This window comes from Apium graveolens, chromosome 4 (assembly GCF_009905375.1).
Source record: "Apium graveolens cultivar Ventura chromosome 4, ASM990537v1, whole genome shotgun sequence".
In the NCBI taxonomy this organism is placed as follows: Eukaryota; Viridiplantae; Streptophyta; class Magnoliopsida; order Apiales; family Apiaceae; genus Apium; species Apium graveolens.
Window position 1 is genome coordinate 170,024,175 of NC_133650.1, and position 27,393 is coordinate 170,051,567.

The 27,393-nt window shown below is 39.9% G+C and overlaps 1 pseudogene; it reads left to right on the forward strand.

The window, feature by feature from the left end:
• The first annotated feature begins 24,473 nt into the window (after nt 1-24,473).
• On the forward strand, nt 24,474-25,580 carry LOC141719143 (serpin-Z1-like; annotated as a pseudogene).
• The last annotated feature ends 1,813 nt before the right edge of the window (nt 25,581-27,393 follow it).

The window sequence follows — 27,393 nt, forward strand, 5'->3', positions numbered from 1 at the left end:
GGCAACTTGTTGACAATGATTCAGATATTACCTGATGAGTCACAAGGAAATGTCTTCACAGACATTAGAAGGGAACTTTGATCTTTATGCTAAATTCATTGGATCATTGTTTACCTTCCCAGAATTCAAATCTGAAACCCTAAAAGGGAAACTAACAACTTGTAGATTATGACTCAGATTCATATGATGAGTTTAACAAGGATGGGGATTTGCGAACTCCCATTGCACCACCTGTGACCTCCTTAAGGATGGCTAAGGTGATTTTCCTTGCAGGTACAGCTGAATGTTGGAGCTATGAGAGGAATGATACACTTGTGAGAATGAGTGTAAACACGAGTGGAGAGAAGAGTGAAACACATGTGAGGTACACTAAACAGAATCACACACTCACAGTGAGGAAGAAAGATGAAACTACTTGTTATTTCTTTTCCAACCAAGTAAAATATGAGAACTCCTTCAGACAACGGCTTACATTCCTTCTCTAAGGGGGAGATAAAAGCTTAAGTAATAGTTTGGAGGATTCCTCAACTAAGGGGGAGAAATAGCAGGGAGGAAGAAAAAGATCCTACATATGCACACTACACCACACCATTATTGTTTGTAACTACAGATCCTATTGTACGGGAGAGGTGGTAAACACAAGGTGATTTTCTTCATAAGGGAAGAAGCTGTTTTTCAAAAGGGGAGTACCATTGGTTTTTATCTGCGGATCCTATTGTACGGGAGATGTGGTAAACGAAGGTGATCTTCTTTAATCAGTTGATTCTCATAGGGGGAGAAGCAAGAGAGATATGCGCTTCTCTACAGGAAATGTGGTTGTACAAAAGAAGATGAAACAACTTGAAGATATGTTCAGTCTAGAGGAACATCTATTTGGAATCTGGAAAATGTTAAATGTTATCCAGAACTTTTCTGCTATTTACTTTGCATTTCTGTTTATATCCTTTTCTTATTTGTTAGTTGAGTTATCCTCTAGGTATTTATTGTTATTGTCTAACAAACAAGTAGGGGGAGATTGTAAGGCATATGTCATAGCCTATTTGTATATTCGAGGATTTAAATCAACTCAAATAAGAATGTAATAAGTAAATAGTGGATCTACCGTCAAAGAGATCTCACAAAGTAACATCTGTCAAAGGATTCAGAAACAAGGTTCATCTACAGACTTGAGGAATTACTTCACTAGAAGAAGTTCAAGAAATTGATCAAGCCTCAGTGATACAAATCAAGATTGGGGATTTAATCAAGTGACAGAGATCTCGACAGGGTATCAGAGAATTACAAGGATTTAATCTGAATAAAATCAAAGTGTCAAAGTCAAGACATGAAGAAACGTCACGGAAGTTAGTCACTCATGAATCAGACAGTACATCGAGTGTCAACATTGAAGTGGTGGAATTGATTCATAATTCTCAGTAATTTTCAGAAGAGTGGTTGCTGCTCAAGATTAGTATTAATTCTCTATTAATTAATTAAGTCATATAATTTAATTAAGAAAATAAATTATATCTGCAAAGATTAATTTATTGATTAATTGAATTAATTGATTAATTAATTCTGAATTAATATTAAGAATTTTCAGAATTTTAATTGGATTAAAATCAGTTTTAATTCTGCAAGACAACTGAAATTGAACTAGCATGACAATCCGGATTGTCATACCGATTTTCATGCCAAGTCATTTCAATTGTCTCACCGAAAGTTCTACTGGAAGGAGATAGTCTTGCTAGTTCAGTTTGATAGTCTTGCTAGTTCAACAGATAGTCTTGCCGAAAGTCATACTAGCTTAAACTGATTGTCATACCGAAAGTTCTACTGGTTCAGCAGATTATCTTGCTAGTTCAACCGATTGTCATTCCAGTTCAAGTGATTCTGTTGATTGAATTATAAAGACAGAAGCAGCAGCAGACATTCAAGACTAATATACAAAACACACTTATTCAAGAACAAAAAGAAAAGAAGTAGAAGCAATATTTCATCTTTTCATCTGCATATTTCAAGATCACAATTTCTAGTTTTAAAGTTAAATCCAAACAACTAGAAATCATTCTCTTGTTCTTGTGTAACTATCTAGCGGATCAAAATCCCTAGAACTTAATCTCAAATTGCGTTTAGCATTTGAATCTTTTTATTGCAAAAATAGAAAAAGTTCATGTCGAATTTATTCTAGATTTGTGATAATTAATTTGAGATTAATCCCTTGTAATCGATACCATTGTTGTAACACCTTTCAAGTTTAATAATATTTTTATTTAACTTGAATTTTGTTTCAATTTTTTATTCTGCACTAAATTCGATTATTCGGTATTATTTGTATTCAACCCCCCCTTCTACAAACACATTGGGACCTAACAACAGATTACCCCAAATTCCATTTCAACAGTGATCCAAATGGTGATCTAAATTTGGATCAATGAACAGTAGTGATCCAAATTTGGATCACTACTGTTCACTGATCCAAATTTGGATCACTTGGTTTAATATAAAATAATGGTTTTGTTATTTGTATTTTATGAGATTTCAAATTGATTTTTAATTATTTAATTATATAATTAATAACAGAATATAATTAATAGTTAACAAAATTTATTTTTAAAATAAAACTTAAAATAATGAGAAAATATAATTTCATTAAAATTTAAAAATAAAAAATAAAGAGGCACATATTGCACTTAGAGATGCATTAATTGAGCATTTATGGGAAGAATATACTAATTCGAAAAATTAGTTTGTATCAATAATATTTTGTATGTTAATTATTGCAATAAATGTGTTTTTCGTGAATTAAGCGTACAATTTTAATATTTTTATGTGTATTAATTTTTTTTTGATTTAATTAATGTTATGGATTAAAAACTAAGGTATATTACTGCTGTATTTATTACTAAGGAACGTGAGCTTCGAGGCTCGATTTGACTGCTCTTGTGTCTCGTGACTCAATCTGCCTTAACAAGATGCCTACGTACAAGGATCAAGTCAAAAAACGTAGTTCTAATTTGTGGGGTGAGACCCATTATATAGATGTTGGTGGTCCTTGAATTGGACTTGGTATAGGAGACTTGGTAGCCAAGTCTCAGAATTAGAATGGACTTTGGAGTCCTAAATCGTAGGAAACTGATTCCTTATCCTTCTAGGTCCCTTAGAGGCTAATCTGCAAGGATTTATGTCCTTATTGGGACTCTTCTCAATAGCTGATTTTTCCCTTATTAATTAATTACGAAATTAATTAATATTCAGGATTTTGGGCCTTCTTTGTTCCATCAGGCCTGATCTGGTCCATCAGGCCTGATCAATGTGTTAACCTTTTTGGTCTGAATGTCATACATTTGGGCTCAGCATCCCAAATCATGTATAATTAATATAATATTTAATTACACAATCAGGATTTATTTATCCCTATCATTTGCCCCCCTACTTTTGGGAAACTGTATAAGATTTCGTAAAAGTTAAGTTCATTCATTCCCTTACAGGGTATCATTTTGTGTAAAGTATGGAGCGACCTACACGTTTACAATGATTTGCCTTGTACGCGGTTTCAGGATCGTTTAAAAACTTCCTTTTTATTTTCTTACCTTTTCCCTATTTTTAGGAATTTTCTGATATTTTTCAGGAGTTTACCCTTTATTTCCGAGATTTTTCCAAATTTTCTGCAATTTTTCACAAATATTTTAAAATTTTCAGCCCTTTTTCAACCAGGATCCTAGTCAAAATTTTGACCTGGATCCTAGTCGAATTTTGGGCCATCCTTTCAATCCTGGTCAAAGGATTTCGACTAGGATCCACGACCTGGATTTCGACCAGGATCCTAGTCAAACCTTCGACCTGGATTTTGGTCAAAATTTGTGTCTTTCTTTGCTTCCTGGTCGTAAGGTTTCGACTAGGATTCACGAACTGGATTTCGACCAGGATCCTAGTCGAACCTTCGACCTGGATTTTAGTCGAGATTTCTGTGCCGTAAGGTTTCGACTGGGATTCACGACCTGGATTTCGATCAGGATCCTAGTCGAACCCTCGACCTGGATTTTGGTCGAAATTTCTGTCCTTGTTCTCGAAAAATATTGTACTTGATTCAGGAATTCGACCTCAATCCCGGTCTTATTTACCTGGTTTTCGACCTCAATCCTGATCTTTTTTACCCGTAATTTTCGGGTGTCTGTTCGAAAGAATTCGAATAGAATTCACGACCTGGAATTTGACCTCAATCCTGGTCTGTATTTACCAGGTTTTCGACCTCAATCCTGATCTTTTTTACCCATAATTTTCGGGTGTCTGTTCGAAAGAATTCGAATAGAATTCACGACCTGGAATTCGACCTCAATCCTAGTCTGTATTGGGCTTCTTCCTAATTCGATTTGGATTGGGCCTTCTCTCTTTAGGGCTTTGATTTGGGCCTTGACTTGGGCCTATATTCTTCTAAATCCTAATTGGATTTGGTCCTCTATTTTTCCAAATCCTAATTGGATTTGGGCCTTCTATTGGGCCTCTTCCATATTAATCTAGACTCTAATATGTTAAAACACCTTCTTTAGAATTCTCTAGAATTCTCGGGAATTTTTATTTATTTCCTTTGGAGTTCCTTGGAGTATTCTGGAATGTTCCATTTCTGGGATTTCTTTTTTGGGCTTTTAATCTTACTGGGCTTTTTGTCCCTTCAACTTCACTTTTTCTCCTATATAAAGGAGTGAGTAGAGTATTTTGCTCCTCACTTTCTCATTTCTAACTTCTCCTTCACTTTTCTTCTGTTAAGGATCTCAGAGAAATAACTGAGAAATAACTGTAGGTCGGAGTTCTTTGAGCCCCAAAGCCTCCATTTAGCAAGCCAACCTCTTTTAGCAGCATTACTTCAGGTAAACACTTTTCCCTTTTTTCTTCTTGTGCTTGTTTTTGCATAATTTGCGTTTAAAATTGTCCTCTTATGTGCCCCTTTTTTTTGGATGGCTGATAAGAGAATCACACGCTTGGCCAAGATGAACGTGGCCAAAAAGTCCAGTGAGTTCCCCATTCGATCGAGGTACACATCCTTGATTGATATGATCAAAGGAGCTGGACAAGTTGACTGCTTGTTTCAAAATCAAGGAGCCCTTCAAGCTGGTTCTTGCGGGTCTGGCCGACAGGGCCTGTCAATGGAGGAAGGACGCACTATGCGTCTACAGGGACACTCTAAGGGCAGGTATCAGACTCCCCTTTCACCCATTTATCCCTGTTTTGCTAGTTGATGTGGGCATCAGCCCTTTCCAACTCCCTCCAAACTCGTGGAGGTTGATTCTGTGCTACCTGTCGCAATGCGCCAAGCACAACGTTCCTACCTCGGTTGCTATTTTTAGAAAGATTTTTCAGTTCAAGAACAGTCCCGTCAAGAATCCGGGGTGCGTTTCTTTGAACCAGCGCCCAACCGTTCCCCACATAGTGAACGAGAAGTCCATCCCTGAAAACAATTTGGGGTGGAAGAAAGATTTTATGTGCGTCCTTTAGGAGGGTGGCGATTGGGGCACCCTATTTCGTTCGTCTTTTGGGCTAGCCGTAGATGGGAACCCTAATGATATAGTTTTGTCTGAGGAGGAGACCAGAGCTTTCAACCTCCTTACTCAAGATAATGGGACTTCCCACTCTTGGGATCTTATCAGGGAGACCGTTCTTGTAGAACGTGGCCTTTCTCCCGTTCCTAAAAAGAGTATGTTTACTTCTCTAGCTGTCTTCGTTTCTTCCACCTTTTACTTTGCTAATTTCTTAACTCTCTTATCTTATTTGTTGCAGTGGCTGAGAAGATTGAGGAGGCTACAAAGCCTAAAGACCTGGAAACGACTAGGATGAAGCGTGCTGGAAAGGTCTTCAAAGACCCGCGCCTCGGGAATCGCTTCCCGGAGTTCCTACTCCAGGCGAAGGAAGCAGGCGAGGAAGGCCCGAGCCAACCTTTACGCACTAAACAAAAACAGGGGCTTTCTTCCAGCCCGCTTGGGGAATCCGGGGAAAGGATTCGATTGTTGGCAACACATCGCTTGCCAAGGAATGGTTTATGCATTCCATTTCCCCGGTAGACTATCACGACCTTGTCCTTCAACAGGACTCGGTGGCTAACGAGCTTTTTGGAGCTCAGGCTTTAGCGATGGTACGTCTTTTACTTTTGGCGTTCATAGTTTTTTGCCATAATTTTTCTCGTTTCTCACTTTCGCTTTGTATCTTGTAGGCGAATGTCCATTTTCAAGGGGCAATTCACCAAGCCAAGACTTGGAAAGTTGGCCTAGAGGATGCAAACAAGAAGCTGGAGGAAACCAACTAGAGATTAGAGGCTCTTCAAGCCCAACTCGCCTCATCAACTTCTTACCTGGAAACGGCCCGGGCTGAGAATGTTATCCTCAAGGCTCAAAAAGACAAAGCCTTTGACGGCTGGATGGATACTCAGGAATTCAAAGATTTAATGGTGGATCATGATGCCCTCCTCCATCCAGTCAGCTACAAGGAAGGCTGGGATGCCGCTGTGGAGGCTATCCAGGACGAGTTTCCAGAAGTCCTTGAACAATCTTCCTTCCCTTATCTTGTGCGAGTTCCAACACTTAGGGGTGTTGCAGATAAACTTGCTGACCTGATTAAGGATGGCCCATCAGAAAGCTAGGGCCAAGGCCAAAAAAGGAAATAGCTTAAATCTAGCTCTGAAGAGGAGGAATCTTCTTCTGAGGAGGAGACCGAGCCTGTTATAAAGAAGGCCAGGGTAGAAGAGCCTCCAAAACCAACGTCCCCCAAGGCATCTAAGCCATCTGAAGGTAGCTCCGAGGAAACCTCTACGGAGACTTCTGAAGAGACTTCCGAGGGTCCGACTGAAGAGACGTCCGAGGAGACTTCAGATAGTGGTTCTGAAGAATCTGAGCCTTCTAAGGCCTAAGTTCTTTGTATCTCTTTTTTTAGACAATATCGAACTTTGTAATTTACTATCCATAGTCTCTAGGTGCTTGTAGGTTCTCGGGACTTCAAAACCATCCATAGTCTCCAGCTTGTAGGTTCCTCTACCCTGAACGCTCTTGACTTTGTATGGCCCTTCCCAATTTGGGGCAAGTTTCCCTTTCTGCCCCATACCAGAAGCTTCCACTTTCCTCAAGACTAAGTCACTTTATTTGAAGAACCTTTCTTTAGCCCTTAGGTTGTAGTAGAATGAAGCTTTTTTCTGATATTCCACTATCTTCGCATGTGCCTCATCTCATACTTCATCAATTAGATCCAGGGCTAACCTTTGCCCTTTTTCATTTTCCTCAGCATTGAAAGCTTGAATCCTGGGGGAGGAATGTGATATCTCTACAGGAAGAACTGCTTCTGCACCATATGCTAACATGAAGGGAGTTGCTTCAGTCGTTACTCTACAGGTAGTCCTATAGGCCCATAGTATTGGGGGTATTTCATCCACCCAGTTATTCCTCGACTTCTCGATCCTCTTCTTTAGTCCATCCAGGATTATTCGATTCGCCACTTCTGCTTGCCCATTGGCTTACGGGTGAGCCACAGAGGTGAATTGCAACTCAATTTCATTTTCCTCACAATACTTCTTGAATTCCTCATTGTTGAATTGTGTTCCATTGTGAGTGACTAGGATGCGGGGAATTCCATACCGGCACATGATATTTTCCCACAGGAATTGTGCAACTTGCTTAGTTGTGATTTTGGCCAAAGGCTTGGCTTCAATCCACTTAGTAAAATAATCAATGGCTACAATCAGGAACTTCCTTTGTGTCGTGGCCATGGGGAAAGGCCCCAGTATATCCATTCCCCACATAGCAAAGGGGATGGGCGAGTTGATGGAGGTCAGCATCTCGGGGGGTTGTCTAACGACTGGTGCGTGCTTCTGACAGCGGTCACACTTTTTTCACATATTCTTTGGCATCAGCCATCATTTCTGGCCAATAGAAGCCTAAACGGGTTATCTTATGAGCTAAGGCCCTGCCCCGCAAGTGTTGCCCACATATGCCTTCATGTACTTCTTCAAGAGCCAAGCGTGCCTCATCGGGCCTGAGACACCTTAAGTAGGGAACCACAAAAGATCTTTTATACAGAATTCCATCTATCAAAGAGTATCTTAGTGCTCGAATAACCAATTTTCGTGCTTCAGTAGCATCGTTCGACAACCAACCAGTTTGAATATGAGTCTTAATGGGATCTATCCATGACGTCCCCAGACCTATAGGAGCTACAAGCTTAACATCAATGCTTCGTGTCTTCAGGACGCGGAAGTACATACTTCCTGAACTTTCCTCTATCTCAGATGAAGCAAACTTTGATAATGCATCTGCCTTAACATTTTCCTCCCTTGGAATGTGCTCAACATGGCATTCATCGAATTGGGTCATCACGGCCCTTACTAGGCGGACATACTTAGCCATCGTATCATCCCTTACCTCAAACTCTCCCTTCTCCTGGGATATGACCAGCTTCGAGTCTCCACAGACTTTTAAGTTCTTGGCTCTAAGTGTCTCTGCTAAGCCAAGACCAACTATCAGAGCTTCATATTCTGCCTCATTATTTATGGTTGGGAAGTCTAATTTCATGGCATACTCAATTAAGAACCCATCAGGGCTTTGTAAAACCAAATCTGTTTCACTTGAATTTGTTTTTGATGCTCCATCAAAATAGAGAACCTAGTATTCTTTCTCCTTATCAACCTTTTCTTTGTCTTGAGGTATGGTATCTTTCTGCCCCCCGACTCCTTGGTTAGGTATGGTACATTCCACCACGAAGTCAACCAATGCCTGGGCTTTTATCGCCATTCGAGGCTTATATTTGATGTCGAATTCTCCCAGCTCTATTGCCCATTTGATCAGTCTCCCACTAGCCTTAGGACTATGGATTATATTTCTCAAGGGTTGATTTTTTAGAACCTCAATTTGATGAGCCTGAAAGTAAGGACATAACTTTCTTGAAGCCATTACCAGAGCTAAAGCAAACTTCTCAATGGTTAAATAATTTAACTCAACTCCATGCAGAATTTTGCTGACATAGTATACGGGTTTCTGGATTTTCAGTTCCTCCTTAACCAACACAACGCTCAAGGCATTTTCTGAAACGGCCAAGTACAAGTATAGAACCTCGTTCAAAACTTGCTTGGCCAACAACGGGGCTTGAGCCATATATTTTTTCAATTCCTGAAATGCCTTCTGGCTTTCCTCACTCTATTGAAAATCTTTGACCTTCTTTAAGGACTTGAAGAATGACAAACACCTGTCTCCTGACTTGGAGATGAATCGTCCCAGCGCAACAACCCTTCCTGTGAGCTTCTGAACATCTTTGACAGTTTTTGGTGGCTCCATGTCCAGGATTGCCTTTATTTTATAGGGGTTAGCCTCGATCCCTCTCTTGGAGACCATCAATCCCAAAAAATTTCCAGATCCTACTCCGAAAGCACACTTCGTAGGATTTAACATCATCTTGTGGTACCTCAGGACCTTGAAAGCTCCCCTCAAATGGGTTATATGATCAGTGTTTACTAGACTCTTGACTAACATATCATCAACATAGACTTCCATAGTCTTGCCAATAAGATCCTTAAAAAATTTATTTACCAACCTTTGATAGGTGGCTCCTGCATTCTTGAGACCAAATGCCATAACAAGATAACAATAAACACCAAAGTCAGTGATGAATGATACATTTGGAATGTCATCCTTATGCATTTTGATCTGATTGTATCCACTAAATCCATCCATGAAGCTCAACATCTCATGCCCAGCAGTGGCATCTATCAAAGTATCGATCCTTGGTAACGGGAAACAGTCCTTAGGACAGGCATCATTTAGATCAGTGAAGTCCACACACATCCTCCATTTTCCATTGACCTTCTTCACCATTAAGGGTTTGTTAACCACTCTAGAAATTGAATCTCCTTATGAAACCAGCCTTTAAGAGCTTCTCCACTTCCTGTTTTATAACTTCCTGCCTCTCTGGAGCAAAACTTCTTTTCTTTTACTTCACTGACTTCCGATTTGGGTCCACATTCAGCTTGTGAATAATCAGTTCCGGGTCTATGCCTGGTATATCAGCTGCCGACCATGCAAATACGTCACTATTTTCTTGCAAAAATTTCACCAACTTCCCTCTAAGGGGCTCTTCGAACGTGGCTCCAACAAAAGTCACCTTCTCAGGATCTTCGGGGGCTAAAGGAATTGAAACCAAGTCTTCTGCTGGCTTTCCTCTTTTCTCATCATTCTCTCGAATATCCAGATCTTCAATAGGGAGAACCTGCTCTCCAACTCCATCTGCCTTCAAAGAGGCCACATAACAACTTCTAGCCATTTTTTGATCTCCTCTCTCTTCTCCGATCCCATCCCGGGTGGGAAACTTCATAACTGAATGGTAGGAAGAAGGGACTACCTTGAAGGCGTGTATCCCTGTTCTTCCTATGATAGCGTTGTAATTCGAACTAGCCTTCACCACCACGAAGTCCAACATCTGAGTTGCTTGCCTTGGTTCCTGTCCTATGGTTGTTGGCAACTTGATTATCCCTTCTACGGGGCACTCCACTCCCGCAAATCCATATATCAGCATATCGGTTGGGGTCAATTGGGAGTCATTATATCCCATCCTCAAAAAGGTATCATGGAGCAAGATATCCACTGAAGCACCATTATCCACAAGGACCCTTCTTACTGGGCTGTTCCATATTATCGGGGTTATAACCAACGGCTCGTCATGGAGAAATTTCACGCCCTCCAGATCAGAATCATTAAAAGACATTATTACTCCTGTCCTGGCCCTCTTCGGGGCTTCCCCAAGAATATGCATAACTTCTCGGGCATACGCTTTCCTGGAGTTCTTGGATAACCCAGCAGCAGTTGGTCCTCCAAAAATTATGTTTATCACAGGCCCTCGGGGTCGTGGTCCTCCGAAGATTGTGTTTATCACCGGTCCTCTAGGCTGGGGATTCATCCCCTGATCATCTTGGTCCCTCCTACGATCTTTAAAGTTCTTCCTTCCATTGTTATTCCTATCCCCTCCTTCTCCAGTGTATTTGTTCAATCTCCCTTTTCGAATGAGGAACTCAATTTCATATTTCAGTTGTCTATACTCAACGGTGTCATGACCAACATCTTTGTGAAATCTGCAATACTTGCTCTTATCTAGCTTGGAAGGATCAGCCTTCAAGGGCTTAGGCCATCGAATATCTCGATCTTTCTCGATTTCCATCAACATCTGGCTTCTAGGAGCATTCAGCTTAGCGTATTCAGTGAACTTTTGCCCAGGTCCTCCCTTCTTGGGGGTTGAATCAGGGTTTTGCTCGGTTATAGGATACTTGTCCTTAGCAATATATTTCAGGTCAGTTTTCCGCTTCTTGCCTCCAGTGGGCTCACTATTCACTACGGTATTCCTCATGCTCTCTTCCACCTTGATGTACTTCCCGGTCCTATCTTGGAGATGCAACATGCTTTCAGGGGGGGCTTGGCCAAGGACATCTTGAAGAACTCATCCCTAGTTCCTTGTTGCAGTGCTATCATGGCTACCTTATCATCAAGGTCCGGGACTTTTAAAGCCTCCTTTGTGAAATGATTCTGGTAGTCTCTCAAGGATTCCTTATTCCCTGCACAATATTCATGAGGGATGCTGAACTTTTTTCATGCACCTCCCACTGATGAACTGTTTAATAAAAGCCTGACTTAACTCCCCGAAGGACCCAATAGAGTTTGGGGGCAAACGACTATACCACCTTTGAGCCATACCCGACAGGGTTTGAGGAAAGGCCCGACACTTAATAGCATCATTCACGGGTTGCAACAGCAGTGCATTAGAGAATGTCCTAACATGATTAGCGGGATCTCCTGTGCCATCATAAGCTTTGATAGTTGGCATCTTGAACTTCCTTGAGATATGGGCATTCATTATTTCTTCAGTGAAGGGCGGAGTAGGATCATCAGGATCTCCAAGGGGAAAAAGATTGCTTGGATAAGCCCTTGGGACAACAGCCCTTCTCTGTATTGGACCATCCAGGTCTATGATAGGAGGATGATTTCTCCCCCAGGAGGTAGTGGGGGTCTGGTAGTCTGGTGCGCCTCCAAGTCACGCCTCAGCCTTTGAATCTCAGCCTCGTGGGCCCTGATCCTTTCCTGCACTTCTTGGGGATTCGTCCCTTGGGTGCTTCTAGGATGTTGGCTACCATCAGCCATCGGCTCTTTACCAGCACGTCTCCTTCTTGGGGCTACTTCATCATCCGAAGATTAAGAGTCTCTCTCAGTGTAAGGACCAGAAAATTCATGATCCTCAGGGATTGGAGCCAAACCTCGTATGTAGGGGGCGATCGCCCTCGTGCTTTACTCCGTCCAGCATGTCCACTTCCTCCAACCTCGGGGAAAAGGGGCATCCCATAAGGGGGGTTAGTAGTCACAACAGTTGAATACTCGTACCCGATGGGTCGAGAATTTACAGGTGTATGTAGTTGTTGAACTTGGGGATTCGTACCTTGAATAGCCGAGGGAATCGTCCCTTGTGGCTGAGGTTAAGTGATAAGTGGCATTTTATACCACTTAGAACGTCTTATAATAGCTTGAATTGATGTCTTGAATTCAAGTATTTTGTGTATTTTATGCGTTTTTCTAGTGTTTGTGTATTTCAGGGTATTACTTGCATTTGTGGAGAGATTTCATCAAGAATAAGCCTTGGCATGTGTTTGGCATTGTGGAGAGATGTCTTGATTGGACGTTCAAGACTGGGACTAATGAATATCGTCATTTTCCGGTGATTGCGATGAATAGGTATGCCCGTGCATGGAATGCATTTATTTGTGCTAATATGCTGCCTACTTCACATGCACATGAGATTACAATTGAGCGAGCACAGTTGTTGTGGGGTATTTTGAATGAGGAGTACTATGTGGACCTTGGTGAGTTCATCTACCAAGGAATTCTGAAGTTTTTGAGGGGAGCGAAGCATATGAACATCCCTTATGCATCTACTGTTACAAAGCTTTGCCGAGCAGTGGGAGTTCAGTGGCCTTCTCACGAGCAGTTGCAGCTGCCGGCCGCTCCTATTGATTCCGGGACTCTGAATGCGATGCAGGAGTGGACTGGTGGAGAGCCCGAGAAGCATGGGCTGGGTTATCGTCTTCCAGGAGGGCGTCCAGTAGCTAGTGCTACCATGGCGAGACCGGGGCGTGATGAGGCAGGCTCTTCTAGAGCTCAGGAGGGTGCTGGGATGGCTGATGCCCGGTATAGGAGGCTGTCGAGGAGGATGGATGCTATGTACGAGACGCAGAGCAGGTTTGCTCAGGAGCTCACCCTTGCACTTGGGACTGCTTTTAGAGGCCTTGGAGCTGACATCCAGTGGCCCGTTTTTGGTGAGGACTTTGCATATCCGCCTCCTGATACTCCACCCTCTGAGGGTGATGATGATGATTTCTCCGAGTAGGTATACCCTGTGTTCCTTTCTACTACCTTCACTGAGGACAGTGAAGATTTTAAGTTTGGGGGTGGTAGTTAAGGAATATTTTGTGTGTGTGTCATATAGTTGCATATTCATGATAGTTTAGTTCATATAATTGCATATTTTTGCCATATAGTTTTTTTTAATTTTATTTTACAGCTTTATTTATCATGCCATTTAGTTCATGCATTTACCATGATACATTTTGCGTTGTTTTACCAATTGATTTATGATATTAATGCGAGTGTAGTGATAGCGTTAGAGTAATGTTGAGTCTTGTAGGTTGACATGCATGCTAGAAACACTTGTAATTTCACTAAGTCTTAGAGAATACTTAAGGACTAGATTGTTGTCATGGTTTGATGGTTTTCAAGGTTAATCTATTAATTATGCTTAGAATTTATAATAGGTTCTTAGTGATAAAAGGCATGAAAAGAAAAATTAGAGTAAAAATTGGAATTCATTGCTAATTGTAGCTAGGCGTCAAATGGCTAGTAGTTGGCTCGTATTTTTATGCGAGTAGTCTAGGGTTGAGCAAGATGGAGCGTAACGCACTTGATCAGAAAAATAGAAAAAAAGAAAAAAAAAGAAAAAAAATAGGAAAAAAAAAGAAAAAAAAGAGTTAATGCATAATTGATCATGAGTGGGCTCTTTGGTATTCGAGTTATTAAGTTCTTAGGGGACTTTGTGCCTAAGGCTTTTATAGTCTGGGATCCGCTAACCTAACGCTCGCTAAATGGATGCCATTGCATAAGTCTTTTGTGGACCTCACTCATTGCACGGTCAAATAAGCATTTGTTTTTGTGTTAAATAAAAAGCATGATTCCGTAATAAGCTCCAGTAATCTTGAAGTGTCATAAGTCATTTTGTGCCTAAAATTTATTCTTCATATAATCATGTGATTACCTTGAGGATAGTCGAGTTATGATAATTGATCTAGTTTTGAAGCATATCTGTTAAGCATTCGCACACACCATGTTTCTGGCTGCATGTTAGTGTGCATGATTTGATTAATCTTTATTCACCTAATTGCATTTGTTGAGATGTCATGTGTTGGTTGGTTCAGTCATTGCAAAGGGGGATCGCTGCTTTTCATATAGATTGCATTCATGATGCATGTTTTTGTTTTATTTTTGAGTCTGTGACGCTTGAGGACAAGCATCGATTTAAGTTTGGGGTGTGATAAGTGGCATTTTATACCAATTAGAACGTCTTATAATAGCTTGAATTGATGTCTTGAATTCAAGTATTTTGTGTATTTGATGCATTTTTCTAGTGTTTATGCATTTCAGGGTATTACTTGCATTTGTGGAGAGATTTCATCAAGAATAAGCCTTGGCATGTGTTTGGCATTGCAAGTGGGAAGATAGGAGCAGAATGCAGCATAAAACGGGAGCAAAAATAGAGTATTTTCCAGAAGGGGTCTAAGCGCCCGCTCAGCTCTGCTGAGCGACCGCGTAGGAAGCTGAGCGGCCGCTCAGGATTGCTGAGCGGCCGCTCAGGTGCGTAAATTAAAATTAATATTTTTAGATCCTAATTTTGTTGAGCTTCCGACTTCTGAGATAGCTGGGTTTTGTGGGACTTGTATATAAGTAGTTTTCAGAGACGTTTCACGTGTGTTGAATCGTGGTATCAATCGAGGAGCAAGGAGATAAGGAAGAAGACCGTTTTAGCACATCGCAACAAAGAGGAAGCATAGTTTCTTGTGATTCTTTATTTCGTTGTAACAGTGGATGCTAGTTTTCTTTACTTTGAACCTATTTACTCTTGTGACGTACTCTGGTTTAATATAAGTAGTTTATTTAATTATTCTCGTGTGTTATTATCATGTTTTCATATGAACCCATGGTGATGATGAGTTCTATCATGGGCTAATCGTGATCATGGGGTAGTAACGGATTTGCTATGAAATTATTTAGTTAGTTGTTTAATACCTTAATATGTGATGATTGTATGAAATCTAGTATTGGTTGTGCTTATTCGTCTTATATGCGTCGCGAACATATAAGATAGGGTGTTAATCTCTTGTGAAGTGACAGTGGATCTTGAGGTTTAGAACTTGCCATGCTAGCATAGGTTCATGTTTGTGTATGCATGATTAGTGGGTAACTCTAACCGTTTTACTTTCCCTGTGTAATCATAAGGAATAACTTGTGCTTAAATCGTTATGTTGTCAAATTCTGTAGACATATAGGGTCTCAATATAATTGATGCCTATTCAACTTCTATCTTAATTGTGGATGCTTGGTAGAATGGTATTAGTACAATGAAAGTTGGATTTTATCAGTTTCGTGTTGTTCGATTAATATCATCACCGTTACATGCTAAGGGTAATAACAATAACTATTAAAGGAAGTAGTAATGAAGTTATGATCTCATGTGTGTTTAATATTGTTAAATTAAGTATCAATCAAGTGTTTAATTCTCTTAGTTAATTGTAGTTAATAATTAGTTAATCAAATCTACGTGTTATTGTCTTGACATTGAGAAGTAATCATACATTGGTGAGTAAGTGTTAATTGAACATAATTAGTCTGAGTCTCTGTGGGAACGAACTAAAAAGTATTCTATATTACTTGCGAACGCGTATAGTTGCGTGTATTATTAGTGTGTGTTTTCGTCCTAACAAGTTTTTGATTCTGCGGTTACTTCAGAACTTGATCACATGCTAATGTCTGATGCATTAGAGAAAGCCTTAGTGGGGGACTTTGACAGTGATGATGAGGATGGCAATGAGCAACTGCAATATCTAAATGCTTCTCCTTGGAGGCGAAAGCTAGACATGCCATTTAAATCTCTTAGTACTTCTGACCTCAAAAATGCTGAAGGGAAGCTCAAACCATCTATTGAGGAAGCACCTACCTTGGAGCTTAAACCATTGCCTGAACACTTGATGTATGCTTTTTTAGGTGATGCATCTACTTTACCTATTATTATTGCATCTGACCTTTCAGGTAGTGAGGAGGACAAGCTCTTGAGGATCTTGAGAGAATTCAAATCGGCTATCGGATGGACTATAGCAGACATAAAAGGGATCAGCCCTTTGTACTGCATGCATAAAATTCTGCTAGAGGAAGGTAGTAAGCCAACTGTTGAGCAACAACGATGACTTAATCCTATTATGAAAGAAGTGGTGAAGAAAGAAATTCTGAAGTGGCTTGATGCAGGAATCATATATCCTATTTATGATAGTTCTTGGGTGAGCCCCGTGCAATGTGTACCTAAGAAAGGAGGTATTACAGTGGTAGCAAATGAGAAGAACGAGCTCATTCCCACTCGAACAATCACATTATGGAGGGTATGCATGGACTACAGAAAGTTGAACAAGGCCATAAGGAAGGATCACTTCCCTCTTCTATTTATTGATCAGATGCTTCACAGGTTAGCTGTTCATGAGTATTATTATCTTCTGGATGGCTATTCGGGGTATAATCAGATTTGCATTGCACCAGAGGATCAAGAAAAGACTACTTTCACTTGTCCATTTGGTACATTTGCTTTTCACAGAGTTTCGTTTGGCTTATGTGGTGCACCTGCCACTTTTCAGATATGTATGATGGCTATATTCTCTGATATGATTGGAAATAATGTCGAAGTGTTCATGGACGACTTCTCCGTCTTTGGACATTCGTATGATGAATGTTTGAACAATCTTCGTGCGGTGCTCAAAAGGTGTGTGGAAACTAATTTGGTGCTAAATTAGGAAAAATGTCACTTTATGGTGCGTAAAGGCATTATTCTTGGGCATAAGGTCTCTAGCAAGGGTCTTGAGGTGGACAAAGCCAAGGTGGGAGTCATTGAAAATCTTCCTCCACCTGTTTTTGTGAAAGGAATCCGTAGTTTTCTTGGCCATGCGGGTTTTTATCGGCGTTTCATTAAGGACTTCTCGAAGATATCTAAGCCGTTGTGCAATTTGCTCGAGAAGGATGTGCCTTTCAAATTTGATGATGAATGCTTAACGGCATTCGAGACTCTCAAGAAGAGTCTGATAACTGCACCAGTTATTACGGCACCTGATTGGACAGAACCTATTGAGATGATGTGTGATGCGAGTGATTATGCGGTGGGCGCAGTTCTTGGGCAGCGCAAGAATAATCTCTTTCATGTGGTCTACTATGCTAGTAAGACTTTAAATGGAGCTCAAATGAACTACACTACTACTGAGAAGGAGCTCTTGGCTATAGTCTTTGGTTTCGAAAATTTTTGATCTTATTTGCTTGGGACAAAGGTGACAGTATTCACTGATCATGCGGCCATTCGCTATTTGGTTTCCAAGAAGGATTCGAAGCCTAGACTTATTCGCTGGGTGCTCTTGCTACAGGAATTTGAGTTAGAGATTAAGGATCGAAAAGGTACTGAGAATCAAGTAGCTGACCATCTCTCTAGATTGGAGAATCCCGATTCTACTTCACATGATAAGACATTGATCAACGAATCTTTTCCGGATGAGCAGTTGTTCGCACTTCAGGAGGAAGAAGCATGGTTCGCAGATATTGTGAACAATCTTGTCAGTAATATAATGCCTCCTAATATGAATACGGCTCAAAAGAAGAAATTTCTGTATGAGGTGAAGTGGTATATGTGGGATGAACCGTATTTGTTTAGATAGGGAGCTGACCAGATCATCAGGAGATGTATCCCATTCTGTGAGATGGAGGGGATATTATGAGACTGCCACTCCACAGTTTATGGTGGACAATATGGTGGTGAAAAGACGGCAGCTCGTATTCTCCAAGCTGGTTTTTTCTGGCCTAATTTGTTTAAGGATGCCCATTAGTTTGTTTTAAGGTGTGATCGTTGCCAAAGAGTGGGGAATCTTACAAGGAAGGATGAGATGCCATTAAATGTGATGCTTGAAGTCGAGGTCTTTGATGTTTGGGGAATCGATTTCATGGGGCCATTTGTCTCGTCTTGCAATAATCAGTACATCTTGCTGGCAGTCGATTATGTCTCAAAATGGGTAGAAGTCAAGGCTCTACCGACGAATGATGCAAAGGTAGTGTTGAATTTTCTTCATAAGCAGATTTTCACAAGGTTTGGAATGCCACGAGTAATCATAAGTGATGAGGGGTCGCATTTCTGCAACCGTAAGTTCACTTCTATGATGCAACACTATAATGTGAATCATCGTGTTACTACTGCCTATCATCCGCAAACGAATGGTCAAGCGGAAGTGTCTAATAGAGAGATCAAGTGCATTCTAGAGAAAGTTGTTTGTTCGTCAAGGAAAGATTGATCTTTAAAGCTCGATGAAGCAGTTTGGGCTTACAGAACAGCATACAAGACTCCACTTGGGATGTCCCCGTTTCAACTTGTTTATGGTAAGAGATGTCATTTACCTGCGGAGCTTGAGCAAAAGGCTTATTGGGCGTTGAAGAAGTTGAACCTTGATCTAGATGCAGCTGGGAAGAAGCGAATGTTTCAGTTAAATGAACTTAATGAATTTCGACTCCAAGCATACGAGAACAACAAAATGTACAAGGAAAAAGTGAAAAGGTGGCACGACAGGAAGCTAAATCCTAAGTCATTCGTGCCGGGACAACAAGTTCTTTTATTCAACTCTCGTCTCTGACTTTTTCCTAAAAAGTTGAAATCAAGGTGGTCTAGACCTTTTATTGTCAAAACTGTGTTTCCACATGGAGCGGTGGAGATTTTTGAGAATGATCCGGGCCAAGCATTTAAGGTTAATGGTCAGCGTTTGAAGCATTACTATGGGGACACGGCAAACTGGGAAGTGGTTAGTGCCGTTTTATTGTCAACTTGAGCGAGGTACCCTACGTCAAACTAATGATGAAAAAGAAGCGCTTCTTGGGAGGCAACCCATGATTTGTGACTATAGGAACCCTTAGAAGTTAGTAACCTATCCAAAACCACAAAAAAATCAGAAAAATCAGGGCAAGAAAAAAAATTCCAGAAGGTCCCTGAGCGCCCGCTCAGCTCTACTGAGCGACCGCTCAGGGCCCGATTGCCTGAATTTTTTTTAAGCTTAATAAAAATCCAAAAAAATCAGAAAATACAAAAACTCAAACACAAACCCACTATCCACGAATTATTTTCCCATTACCCATGTTTTTAACCCTCAACCCCACTCCTAATCAAATTTTAACCTAATCTCTACCCTATATATACATACAACTATTCCATATACTTCCCCATACACTTTCAACCTTAAAACTCTCTCCCATATTCAAAAACACAAATCTTAAGCACTTTTTCTCAGTTTCAATGGCACCCAAGAGATCAAGGACTATTGATAACAACAACACTGTTCCTACTGCTGATTCTTCAAGGGGTACTGCTGTGAGACCTCGTTTGTTTGATAGGGCTGCTAAGGAGGAGTATACTAGGCTTCTGGGTAAGCCGATTTTGAAAGAGAGGGGATTTTTACCATAGGGGAGGGATGGTCAGTTGTTGCCAATGATTGCTGAAAAGGGGTGGATTTCTTTCTGTGAGTCACCAGAGGCAGTCCGATGAGCGTGGTTCACGAGTTCTATGCGAACGCGAAAGCTGAAAAGAATGGATTTTCTGTTGTGCGGGGGCCGACGGTGGATTATCATCCTGAGGCGATTCGCCGTGTGATTGGGCAGCGACAGAGGAAGCCCACAGAGGAGAATTAGAACGAGAAGACTGCTGAAGATTTTGACTTGGACCTGATTTGTGCTACTCTCTGTAGGCCGGGTTTGGACGTTCAAGACTGAGACTAATGAATATCGTCATTTTCCGGCGATTGCGATGAATAGGTATGCCCGTGCATGGAATGCATTTATTTGTGCTAATATCCTGCCTACTTCACATGCACATGAGATTACAGTTGAGCGAGCACAGTTGTTGTGGGGTATTTTGAATGAGGAGTACTATGTGGATCTTGGTGAGTTCATCTACCAAGGAATTCTAAAGTTTTTGAGGGGAGCGAAGCACATGAACATCTCTTATGTATCTACTGTTACAAAGCTTTGCCGAGCAGTGGGAGTTCAGTGGCCTTCTCACGAGCAGTTGCAGCTGCCGGCCGCTCCTATTGATTCCGGGACTCTGAATGCGATGCAGGAGTGGACTGGTGGAGAGCCCGAGGAGCATGGGCTGGGTTATTGTCTTCCAGGAGGGCGTCCAGCAGCTGGTGCTACCATGGCGAGACCGGGGCATGATGAGGCAGGCTCTTCTAGAGCTCAGGAGGGTGCTGGGATGGTTGATGCCCGGTATAGGAGGCTGTTGAGGAGGATGGATGCTATGTACGAGACGCAGAGTAGGTTTGCTCAAGAGCTCACCCTTATACTTGGGACTGCTTTTAGAGGCCTTGGAGCTGACATCTAGTGGCCCGTTTTTGGTGAGGACTTTGCATATCCGCCTCCTGATACTCCACCCTCTGAGGGTGATGATGATGATTTCTCCGAGTAGGTATACCCTGTGTTCCTTTCTACTACCTTCACTGGGGACAGTGAAGATTTTAAGTTTGGGGGTGGTAGTTAAGGAATATTTTGTGTGTGTGTCATATAGTTGCATATTCATGATAGTTTAGTTCATATAATTGCATATTTTTTCCATATAGTTTTTTTTTTAATTTTATTTTATAGCTTTATTTATCATGCCATTTAGTTCATGCATTTACCATGATCCCTTTTGCGTTGATTTACTAATTGATTTGTGATATTAATGCGAGTGTAGTGATAGCGTTAGAGTAATGTTGAGTCTTGTAGGTTGACATGCATGCTAGAAATACCTGTAATTTCACTAAGTCTTAGAGAATGCTTAAGGACTAGATTGTTGTCATGGTTTGATGGTTTTCAAGGTTAATCTATTGATTATGCTTAGAATTTATAATAGGTTCTTAGTGATAAAATGCATGAAAAGAAAAATTGGAGTAAAGTTGGAATTCATTGCTAATTGTAGCTAGGCGTCAAATGGCTAGTAGCCGGTTATATTTTTATGCGAGTAGTCTAGGGTTGAGCAAGATGGAGCGAAACGCACTTGCTCAGAAAAATAGAAAAAAAGAAAAAAAAAGGAAAAAAAGAAAAAAAAAAGTTAATGCATAATTGATCACGAGTGGGCTCTTTGGTATTCGAGTTATTAAGTTCTTAGGGGACTTTGTGCCTAGTGACCTCAGGCTTTTATAGTCTGGGATCCGCTAACCTAACGCTCGCTAAATGGATGCCATTGCATAAGTCTTTTGTGGACCTCACTCATTGCAAGGTCAAATAAGCATCTGTTTTTGTGTTAAATAAAAAACATGATTCCGTAATAAGCTCCAGTAATCTTGAAGTGTCATAAGTCATTTTGTGCCTAAAATTTATTTTCGTATAATCATGTGATTGCCTTGAGGATAGTCGAGTTATGATAATTGATCTAGTTTCGAAGCATATCTGTTAAGCATTCGCACACACCACGTTTCTGGCTGCATGTTAGTGTGCATGATTTAATTAATCTTTATTCGCCTAATTGCATTTGTTGAGATGTCATGTGTTGGTTGGTTCAGTCATTGCAAAGGGGGATCACTGCATTTCATATAGATTGCATTCATGATGCATGTTTTTGTTTTGTTTTTGAGTCTGTGACGCTTGAGGACAAGCATCGATTTAAGTTTGGGGGTGTGATAAGTGGCATTTTATACCACTTAGAACGTCTTATAATAGCTTGAATTGATGTCTTGAATTCAAGTATTTTGTGTATTTGATGCGTTTTTCTAGTGTTTGTGCATTTCAGGATATTACTTGCATTTGTGGAGAGATTTCATCAAGAATAAGCCTTGGCATGTGTTTGGGCATTGCAAGTGGGAAGATAGGAGCAGAATGCAGCACAGAACGGGAGCAAAAACAAAGTATTTTCTAGAAGGGGTCTGAACGCCCGCTCAGTTCTGCTGAGCGACCGCGCAGGAAGCTGAGCGCCCGCTCAGGATTGCTGAGCGGCCGCTCATGTGCGTAAATTAAAATTAATATTTTTAGACTCCTAATTCTGTTGAGCTTCCGACTTCTGAGATAGCTGGGTTTTGTGGGACTTCTATATAAGTAGTTTTCAGAGACGTTTCATGTGTATTGAATCGTGGTATCAATCGAGGAGCAAGGAGATAAGGAAGAAGACCGTTTTAGCACATCGCAACGAAGAGGAAACATAGTTTCTTGTGATTCTTTATTTCATTATAACAGTGGATGCTAGTTTTCTTTACTTTGAACCTATTTACTCTTGTGACGTACTTTGGTTTAATATAAGTAGTTTATTTAATTATTCTCGTGTGTTATTATCATATTTTCATATGAACCCATGGTGACGATGAGTTCTATCATGGGCTAATCGTGATCATGGGGTCGTAACGGATTTGCTATGGAATTCTTTAGTTAGTTGTTTAATACCTTAGTGTGTGATGATTGTATGATATCTAGTATTGGTTGTGCTTATTCATCTTATGTGCGTCGTGAACATATAAGATAGGGTGTTAATCTGTTGTGAAGCGACAGTGGATCTTGAGGTTTAGAACTTGCCATGCTAGCATAGGTTCATGTTTGTGTATGCATGATTAGTGGGTAACTATAACCGTTTTACTTGCTCTGTGTAATCATAAGGAATAACTTGTGCTTAAATCGTTATGTTGTTAAATTCTGTAGACATATAGGGTCTCAACATAATTGATGCATATTCAACTTCTATCTTAATTGTGGATGCTTGGTAGAATGGTATTAGTACAATGGAAGTTGGCTTTTATCAGTTTCGTGTTATTCGATTAATATCATCACCGTTACATGCTAAGGGTAATAACAATAACTATTGAAGGAAGTAGTAATGAAGTTATGATCTCATGTGTGTTTAATATTGTTAAATTAAGTATCAATCAAGTGTTTAATTCTCGTAGTTAATTGTAGTTAATAATTAGTTAATCAAATCTACGTGTTATTGTCTTGACATTGAGACGTAATCATACATTGGTGAGTAAGTGTTAATTGAACATAATTAGTCTGAGTCTTTGTGGGAACGAACTAGAAAGTATTCTATATTACTTGCGAACGCGTATACTTGCGTGTATTATTAGCGTGTATTTTCGCCCTAACATTCAGTTACCCCTATCTGGGCTTCTCCTTGGGTGACTGCATAAGTTGAATGAGGAGGTACCTCCACGGTTGACGAAATCACTTGGGTTGTCCCCGATGGTGTTCCTTCCTCAAGAGCTCTAATTGTTCTCTGTGTTCTCGCCATGGTTGTTGTTGTGCTTCCCACAGACGGCGCCAAATGTTATGGATTAAAAACTAAGGTATATTACTGTTGTATTTATTAGTAAGGAACGTGAGCTTCGATACTCGATTTGACTGCTCTTATGTCTCGTGACTCAATCTGCCTTAACAAGATGTCTACGTACCTTGCTGATTGCCAAGGATCAAGTCAAAAAACGTAGTTCTGATTTATGGGGTGAGACCCCTTATATAGATGTTGGTGGTCCTTGAATTTGACTTGGTATAGGAGACTTGGTAGCCAAGTCTCAGAATTAGAATGGACTTTGGAGTCCTTTATAGTAGAAAACCGATTCCTTATCATTCTTGGTCCCTTAGAGGCTAATCTGCAAGGATTTATGTCCTTATTGGGACTCTTCTCAATAGCTGATTTTTCCCTTATTAATTAATTACGAAATTAATTAATATTCAGGGTTTTGGGCCTTCTTTGTTCCATCAGGCCTGATCTGGTCCATCAGGCCTGATCTGGTCCATCAGGCCTGATCAATGTGTTAACCTTTTTGATCTGAATGTCATACATTTGGGCTCAGCAGCCCAAATCATATATAATTAATATAATATTTAATTACACAATCAGGATTTATTTATCCCTATCAATTAATTTATGAAATGTCATATAAATTGTTAATAATGATTAAATGATAAATTTAAGATAAAATTGTTTAATATGATATTTATATATTATTATATGCAAAAACTAATTTGGATCAAATATTTGGATCACACTGTTGGAGTTGATCAGAAATTTGGATCAACATTTGGATCAACATTTGGATCAGTTGGTGATCCAAATTTGGATTTTTGGATCACAACTATTGGACCTCTATTTTTAATAATATAGGAATTAAATGCAATGATTAGTTGATGATATAGAGTGTATTTGAGTTTTATTTTTGGATTTTTATTTTATTGAAAGATGTATAGGTGATTTGAACTGAAAAATGTAAACAATGTACCTATAATGCAGTTTGAGGAGGCTAGGCTTTTAGTGAATTCATGGGTTAAAAAGCAGACCAATGGCCTTGTCCGAAAGATTCTTCCTCCTAACTCACTTAGCAGCAGCTTGTACTTGCTAATGCCCTCAATTTCAAAGCACAATGGATGGATATGTCTGAGGAAGACATGACGAAAGACTACAACTTTTACTTCCTCAATGGTAACTCAGTTGAAGTTCCTTTCATAAGAATGTCGGGAGAGCAACGCATTAGTGTTTTTGATGGTTTCAAAGCGTTGAAGCTTCCATATTCAACAGTTAATTGCACCCGAATACCCAATGGAAAGGGAGGGTGGAGCTATAGTTACGATAAAAAGCCCAAATATTCCATGTACATTTTCCTCCCAGATTCCAAAGACGGCCTTCCAGCATTGGTAGAGAAAGCTGGGGAAGAATCAGTATTCCTTCAACGCCACATTCTATCTGAGTATGTTCCTGTAAGACAGTTCCGGATTCCAAAATTTAATTTTGAGTATGAAATCCAACTGTCAGATGCGTTAAAGACGACTACTGGGGCTTAACTTGCCCTTTGATCCACCCGGAGGCCTTCATCAGATGGCTCATGGTCTGCCTCTCAATTGTCTCAAAGATATATCATAAATCATTTATTGAAGTTAATGAATAAGGCACAATAGCTGCTGCTGCTGAGGCAGAAATGGCATTTAGTTTAGCAGAGATTGAAAAGGTTAGGATTGACTTTGTTGCAGACCACCCATTCTTATATTTCATTCGAGAAGACAAGACTGGAATGGTCCCTGTTTATTGGGCAAGTGCTTCATCCTTCCACAAATTCAACTGCAGCATAATAATCTGTTGGATGTAAAGACGATATTCATTTCAGCATCTGGTCTGGTATTTTGATCTAGTTTGAATTTTAATTAAAGTATTTAGCCTCACGGACGAATTTTCTAGTTTGAAAGGTTGATTATAATAACTGGCAAGACAGTTTCATTGTTTATGTATATATATATCAATTGTGATAATTTCTTTCAATAAAATCTCAATTTTTTTATATGAAATTATATTATTAGATATTTATATATATCAATGGTAATAATTGCTTTCATTAAAATCTCAATTATTTGTATGTGGAATTATATTATTAGATAAAGATTATTTTTTTTCCCTTACATTTCATCATATACTAAATATTTCCACGTGTATTCAGATTGTTATTATTATTATTATATTAAAAAATATTATCAACCTTAATTGTCTAATAATTAAGATAGTCTTCGGATCAATAGCTGAAATATTTTAGATTTAGAAAATTTTATAAGGGTTAGAAATTTTACTAATTTCTGATTAATAAACTCGACAAACAGACCATCCAATAATAGAAATAGAATAGAATGTTCAAATTTTTATTTAACTGTATTTTTATTTAATATTAATATTCAAGTATAAATTAAAATTAAAAATAAAATTAAGTTTATTTATATTTTATCAAAACCGGCCACGGTTTGCATGATTCAGATCTCAAAGCTGCATGGTAGCAACAAACAATATGCAAGGCTCCAACGAAACATAAAGGTAAGGGCTTAGTCAATCCTAACCTCAGTATACAAAGGGTCAAGGAATCACATTAACAAAATTTAACAAAATTAAATTGAATAGGTTTTGGCCCGAAATGTCAATTTTTGGGATATAATAGCCCCAATATTATTTTGGAAAAATATGGCCCCAAATATTACTTCAAAATTTTTAGGTCTGGGGGTCCGTTTTTCTATAATTCAAAACGCAATTTTGCGTTCCGTTTTTCTTTTTTATTTTTTTTCCATGTAAAACACATATGTATGTTGCGTTTTCCAATTTTTTTTGTTTTTCAATGTTAAAACGGAGATTCATGTTTTTTTTAAGGCAAATAGAGCTTCTATTACTTCAAATCATTCTCCAAAATACAAATAAGCTCAGAGGGAACAAACTCCCCTTTGTAAATACAACCTGGATTAGAACTCGACACGCTAGCTAACCAATCCGCTGCCTTGTTCCCAGATCGTTTGACAAAAACAACATCTATGAAGTTGTACAACTCGAGAATGCTTTTGCACTCATCTACTACACCGCCGAAGGGTGAATAGATTCTCTCCTTTTTAAGCACTGCATTCACTGCTACTTGGCAGTCTGATTCCACTATGAAGCGCTGCTGATTGCTATGATCACTACTTCCGACTTTGCTATCTATCTCAGCCTTAATCCAGCTAAGTGCTTCACGAATGCCTACTGTCTCAGCATGGTGAACTTCTGGTTTGCCTGGAAGACATATACTAGATGCAAAGATCAGCTCTCCTTTGTCATCCCTCGCTAGCCATCCCACACCATATCGGCTAGAGCTTGTAAAAATAGTTGCATCGCAGTTGACCTTAACACATCCCATATCCGGTTTGGCCCATCGTTCTGTACTACCAGTAGATTGGACTGGTATTGGAGAAGTGAGTTTCCCCAAATTCTGAACTTCTTTCCACTGTGAAAGGTATGCAAAAGCAGCAGTCACTATATTACCTGCCCTCACGTTTTTATTGTTCCACACAACATCATTCCTGGCTCTCCAAATGCTCCAACAGACCATTCTAATCTTCGTCACCTTTTCCTTTAAGTGCTCCAGTACGTACACAAACCATGTGACAAAGTTCATCAAACTATCAAAGCTGACTTCCGGGCATACCATGTCCCAGCAACTCTTAGCAAGCAGACAATGTATAAAGCAATGGGCAATGGTCTCCTTATCAGCTCCACAAAGCGGACAGACATCGTCCGTTTGAACCATACGAGATTGCAAATTACACTTCGTTGGTAGGTAGCTAT